Raw genomic sequence first — 7,361 nt, 5'->3', positions numbered from 1 at the left:
CAGGAAGGGGCGGACTGACCATTCGAGCACTAGGGCACTGCCCAAGGGCCCGGAGTCAGTAGGGGGCCCCATGAAATGCCCCTGGTACCTTTTATAGGCGTTTTTTGAGTGTGGGCAAGGACACGGGCCCCATGATCCCTATTGCCCGGGGGCCCCATGAGTTGTCAGTCCACCCCTGACTACAGGAGATGACCAGAGACTGCGAATGTACAACAGGAGATGATCAGAGACCATGGGTGTGCTACAGGACATGATCAGAGACTGTGGGTGTGCTACAGGAGATGATCAGAGACGGCGGATGTACTACAGGAGATGATCAGAGACTGTGAATGTACTACAGAAGATGATCAGAGACTGCAGGTGTGCTACAGGAGATGATCAGAGACTGCGGACGTACTACAAGAGATGATCAGAGACTGTGAATGTACTACAGGAGATGACCAGTGACTGCAGTTTTACTACATGAAATGATCAGAGACTGCGGTTGTACTACAGGAGATGATTAGAGACTGCAGATGTACTACAGGAGATGATCAGAGACTATGAATGTACCACAAAAGATGATTAGAGACTGCAGATGTACTACAGGAGATGATCAAATATATATTATGTCAGCAATCTGAAGGCACGTTCATCCTCATATAGTGAAACTGTCTCTTGTAAGTAAACACTTTTGGCATATACAATCAGCTGTGCAGCAACTCCCAGGAGCAACTAGGTAGAAGTAAGTTTTAAAAATAATATAATAATAATAATATTAAAAAATAGTAATAAAATACTAAGTATTTTTAAAATTCTACCTTTCAGCAATGCACAGATTACAGTTGGTGAATAACAGGTCAGGATTTAGGATAATGGTCCACAGGCAGTCTATGGAGGGAAGGACCTACCTGTCCAGCTGGGCTCACCATCTGCTCTAACAGGTTCGGGGACAGGGCTCTCAGCACTCCCACTCATCTCAGCTCCTACTACAGCCACTCCCTCCCAAGCAAACAGGCTGTATGGGGCGGGCAGCTGCTTTGGGCCCCACAACAATAACTGGTCCTGTAGCAGCTGCCAACAGCTTACTTCATTTAAAGTTGGTATTAAACCCAAAACCATAAAAGTATTATATTACCAATCCTCAGATGTGGTGGTTGCATTAGTTTTCTTTTTTAGGCTATTTCTAGGCATATTGGGAAAAATCATTTTTTTTAAAAAGATCTTCAAACCTAAAGTTGAAGTAAATACAGTGAACGCAAATCTCATTGTATTTTTATTTTTGAGAAAAGTAAACCTCCAAAGTATTCCAGTTTATTATTTCCTATTCTATTCATTTATTCCAGGTATTTATAGAGCACTGGTAGTGTAGGCTGTGCTTTGCATATATTATACACTTATAAACTCTTTTAATCCATTCTGATAAAGTAGATGATTTTGGGTTGATTCTAGTGCTTAGGAATAACCTGTTTAGCAGCTAAAATTAGATATGCTGTTTTTTTTTTTGCAAACTTTAGTATCATCAGCATCTTTGTTGAATATTACGAGTAAGGATGAGAAGATAATCTCCATTAGAGTAATACATTTTAAAAGAAGAAAACCAACCTTGTTCCAAATTGAGAACATACTGTATAAAGACAGAATTATCACAAATATATCTCAGTACAGTCAAAAAATTTCCAGCAATTTCCAAAAATAATTTTGTTTATTGGGTGTTTTAAAAATATATATTTTATTCTTGTTTGATAATTTTAGTTCAATTTCCAATATAAATTTTGTATAGAAATTCTTTGATTTTCCTTTTTTTCCTTCTTTCTTTTCTATTTTGCTTTTAAGGTTGTATTAAATTGGTCCAGTATGGCATTATGCAGCTATTTTATGTAGTCAGAAATTTTGGAGCAACTGATTGTTTGTTGGTTTTCTATAAATGCTATTTTCAATGAAAATTTCTACTTTTGAAAATTAAATAAAATTATTTTTATTTTTTAATTCTTATTTTTATATCTCGGAGCAAACTTTAGTTGGAGGAACCACAGTTTGACAAATGAATGGTGTTTTAGATGTGTTTACTATTATATTGTTTAGCATTCATTCAAAGGATTATTTCAGAAACTAATTGAATCAGGGACCCAGTATTTGCACAATTAAAGCTGAACTCCAACCTTACCTGCAGGCTTACATAGTTTTACAGGCTCCTCTCCTGTAGTGCAATTTCTTACTCACACTGTGTATATTAATAGCTGCAACATGTCAGACTGAGGCAACCTCATTTTTTGGCTGGAGGTTGTCTTGCATCATCTAGCACTTTCCTCCGCAGCCTTGCTGTCAGTTAATTTCACCTTCCACTCACCTGCTGCCATTTTTCTGCACCACATTTCCTATGTTTTTGTACATAGTTGAGTCACTTTACCCTGTTTCCATAACAGAGGTATGGCTTTTTGGCTGCAGTTCTTCCAGATCACTTCTGGCTAGAATTCTTTGGACAGATCACTTTTACGGAGATATCAATGGGCAGCACCTGGGGCACCTGCACCGGGTCCCAGGTTTCCCCATTCCAGTGGGGACCATGGGAAACAGCTTCCCAGGAGTAAGCAGGAGAAACTTGGGGGGCCATCCATTCCCTGACCTCTCCTGTGACTACTGTCCCCGGAAACGACATTCACTTCCGGGGTCACAGCTGTCATTCTTCGGCTAATGTAGCCAAAGGTGCAGCTATTACAGCATGATCTGTGCTAGAATAGTTGCATTGAAGTGCAGGGGAGACACTAGGAATCTAATAGACGTCCAATGTTTCCATAAAAAGGGACTTGTTACCTACCCATGCTATTACGTTGGGGACTTGTTAACCCCCTTGTGATTGCAATAAAGTAAAAAAAAATAAGTGAATTAAAAAAGAATTGTAAAAGATAAACAAAAATAATTAAAAAAATTCAAATGAATCCCATCACCCCCATAAACATCCTATCTAAAAAGCACAGCATAGGGTAAGCACCTGTATGTAAACATCAATTACTCCACACATGTGAGGTATTGTTGTGAACTTCACAGTTAACTGTAAACTGATGACCTGTAAAGGCTTTTAAAGCATCCCCTAGGGATAATTTTGAGTGGAATTGTTTTTTGCGTTTCAGAAATGTAAAGATTTGACATGCTTGGGATCTATTGGCTTGAAGCAACACCATCTTTTATATTGTTTGTGTGCACTAAAATTAATTTTAGTGTATATTTTCCTAAAAATATGTGTTAGATAAATAACTGCAATTAACTACACAAATATCATGCAACATAAACATCTACAACTACAACCATTTTATTCCCCCTAGGATCTCTGTTTTTAGGAAAATATATACTTTTTGGGGGGTGGTTACAGCAATTTCTAGAAAGAAATGCAGATTTTAACATTTATGCAAAAAATGAAAAAATCGGTAGACAAGTGGTTAAACAAGTCTATCTTATTTGACTTAAATTTGCCAACTAAAAGTGAAGACTAATGTTACAAATTCAGTGTTGTGTTATACCTACAGGTGGTTGAGGAACCAGTTCTCTCCTGGAGGTGTGACACCTGTTCATCTGATACCTCCCCTATGGCATTATGTGTGGGATAGTGTCTCCAAAATACCTGACCAGCCTTGTATACCATTCTACATTTAAACTATTAGAGATGAAAAAAGAAAACAATCAATTTAAAACAGTATGTTGGTTTGTGGGGAGGTGCAGCGTGGTGCAGGCAGTAAACTACACAGAGACTATGGTTCCCTTTGTCTTCCTCTCCAGGCTGTGGTACCACTCAATGGAGCTCCACCTACAATGAAGCAAACAGACTGCACCTGCCTACAGGTGTGTCGCTTTACCTTTATGGAGGAATTAAGTTAGCCATACACACTTTCAAATCCATCTATTCCCCTGTCCACACTGAGCAGCATTGGTAGAGGAATGTCAGTTGCTGGCTATTGTATTCAGCAGCCACTGCTGAAAACTTGAACAGTGCTTGTATTTGATTGGCTGCAAGCGGTGTTTGACCAAGAATTTTTTACCTGTTTCCTTCTACAAAAGTCAATTGAAAATCTACTCTTGTCAAGTATTGGGAAAGGGGGTTGGGGGAGAGTATTGACAGGGCTAATCATTGCTTGAATTTTGGCTGATGCAGAAAGAATTTGTTAAAATTTCAGGACTACCTGCCTATAAACTAATTATTGCTGTGTATGTCCTAGGATGGGTGCTTTGTTCGACTGGAGTTGTGCAGAGGGGCCTTGACAAGCAGTGTGGCTACCACATAGATTAGCAAATAAATGCTACTAACACCTCTGTTATTAAACAATAAATAGCTGATAGGGGTATTAGCATGCCCCTACTTAAAGAGGAACTTCACCCAGCCTAACCCCTCAAAAACACTTGTCCCTGTCTAAATATAAAAAAAAGAAAAACATTCCTACTAGACTAGTTCTCCTTTGCCTCTCTTCTCCAGTGTTGTCATCTTTTAATGGAGATCCAGCACATGCCCGGATGCACACTGAGTCTCTGACAGGTCTATGGGATTTGGCAGAGACCTTGGTGCATGTAAGCTGGGAAAGAGGTTAATATCTGGGACGTCAGCTCCCGGGCTTTTGGTCTTGGGCCTTCCACCCTGTGTTATACATAAAGGGGGAACATCTGCTTTGAGGGAGAGCCTCAGGGAAGAGTTGAAGAGAGCGCACACGAAGTACATGTAGCACAGGAGTTTGAGAGCCAGCATGTAACCCCACAAAATACCAGAGTTCTGGTGAACACTACTAGTTGATGGAGATTGTCCTTGTTGGACTATGCCTGTAAAGGTATGCCTGGGCAACTACCTCCAATTGTTAGCTTAGGGTATTGGACTATACTGTTCCTGTTATTTCAGTAAAGCTTGTTAAACTGCAGTAAGAGCCATGACCTCTGATGGAGACCCAACTTTCTGACATGGGGCTCTACACTGCACCCCAGAATTATTTGGTAGTCTTCAGATTTCATAATGCCATGCACATGGTCAAGACATCCAGTGCCCGAAGCAGCAAAGCAACCCCAAAACATCAGTGAACCTCCACCATGTTTGACTGCAGGAACTGTATTCTTTTCTTTAAAGGCCTCATTTCATTTTCTGAAAACAGTAGAGTGATGTGCTTTATCAAAAAGCTGTATTTTTGTATCGTCTGACCACAGCACATTCTCCCAAAAGGATTTTGGCTTCCTCAGGTAAGTTTTGACAAACTCCAATCTGGATTTTTTATGTTTCTGTGTCAGCAGTGGGGTCCTCCTGGGTCTCCTACCATAGCGTCCCTTTTCATTCAGATTGTGACGTATAGTGCGAGCTGACACAGTTGTACCCTGTGCCTGAAGGTCAGCTTGAAATTGCCTGGAAATGTATCCACTTTTTCAACAATCCTTTGTTGCAATCTTTTTTCTCTTTCATCCACGTCCAAGGAGATTAGCTAGTGTCATGGGATGTAAACACCTTGGCAGTGTGGCAAACAGTGGACACAAGAACATTAAGATCTTTTAATTGATACAAGTGAGTTTAATTACAAATTACAGGAGCATCACAAACTTGGAGTGAAATTATTTCTTACAATTTTGAGAAAGTGCCAATCATTTTGTCCAGTCCATATTTGGGTTTTGCATGGAATGTGTCATATTTGGATTTTTGTTTCTCCGCCTTTTTGTGTCATACCAATACAAATAAAAGAAATAAACATGAGAATGCCTAAACATATGTAATTGTACTACGGGCTATGGTGCATTATCTGACAGAAATGCAGGGGTGCCAATATTTTTGGCCATAACTGTATGGGGTGTAAAGAAAGGCCATTACAAAGGGTTAACTCAGTAGAAGGTGTGGAGGATGAGAACAGCTGCTACATGTAACAAAAGACAGGCACAGAGGGCATAGGCTCAGCGGTGTCCCTCCTAAATTTGATATTCAACAAGGAAGGGTGTATAGTGACATGGGATGGAATGCTTCACAAAGGAACTCTGTAGGTCAAACAGCTACACACAGTGCATGGCTCATCTCTAAGTCAAGGTGCCATCATAATGTTGATTCCACATGAAACACAGCCCCACCTGATTCCGGGCATTGATGAACGCACACACTAAAGGATCCCCTAAGTGCACTAGCGAGGTGGTCCTGCCTACATGGGTGTCTGTGCATGCGCCAGATCTAATGTGCCTGTGTGGACACACCTCAGGTCTTTGCCAGTTCACTGGCAGAAACCTCTTGGTGTGTGTGCGCATGAGCAACATCCTTGCATAGTTAAATGGTGCATACACACACACAGAACTGGCAAAGACTTGAAGCGTGTCTGTGCATGTGTGCCATGCCATCATCCTGGTCTAGGCTGGGTTTCAGCAATTAAAAAAAAAATTTACTTTTCACATTTTTTTTTCTGTAAGAGGGTGGTGGAGGAGGCAGGGAAGAAGACTTTGCAAAAATGGGTATAGTTCCATTTTAACTATTAACATTTATAAAACTTTCTGTATTGCTGTTAGAGCAGGGCTGCCAACTCTGGGTGAGGAGAAGGGGGGAGGCTGTTAGCATCAGTCTATGTGGGAGCTCGGGGGCATAGGGGAATTTTTTTTTTCTTTTACATGAGGCATTACTGGGGGCCTCAACTCCCAGCAATTATAGTAAAGTTCAACAGGTCCTAATAGGTCAGCATAGGTGCCTCATTTTTGCTTTTGGGAACAGGCGGAGTGACTCTGCTCCCAACAGTTGAATGATAGTTTCTGTGTGCACAAGGCTGTTCAGGGCAGAGTGATATAGGTACAGTGGAGTAAAGGAGTTACAGCTGCTGTAAGGATAGTCAGCTCAAAACCATTTCACCAGAGGTGTAAGTTTGTAAAGCATATGTGTATGTACAATGTGTGTATACACTGTGTGTGTGTGTGTGTTTGTAGCACTACCCTCTTATAGGTTGCTTAGTAATTTTTGGGTTCCCTGTCAATCTGGACCTCCTGTTGCAGACCCACCCTCTGCTGACACCACCATACTCTTGTGACCACAATAAACCACAATTGTAAAATGGACTCACACACAAGGTAGTATAAACTAATATGTTTATATTGGCACTGAATGTAAATTGGTCAAAAGAACAGAATAACATAGGTATATGCAGAAAAGATAATCACTCAATTTTAAGTAAAAATAACAGTATTTGCAATGAAAGACCCATAACTGGTAGCAGGCCTGCTTTCACAAATAATCCAACACCTCCAATCTGAAGAGACTATTGAATCCCCAGTGAACGTGAACAACTATCAACGGGTAAGCTCACTGTGGATCCTCAGAACTAGACAGAAGGAATTAAATGTGAAGTGAAGAGAGCTCTCATTTATAATTGATCAAAGCCCCTTTAAGAATACTATAG

This window comes from Staurois parvus, unplaced genomic scaffold, assembly GCF_062004578.1.
Source record: "Staurois parvus isolate SC_StPar_1 unplaced genomic scaffold, SC_StPar_1.0 ptg000023l, whole genome shotgun sequence".
In the NCBI taxonomy this organism is placed as follows: domain Eukaryota; kingdom Metazoa; phylum Chordata; class Amphibia; order Anura; family Ranidae; genus Staurois; species Staurois parvus.
This window is presented reverse-complemented; position numbering follows the sequence as displayed.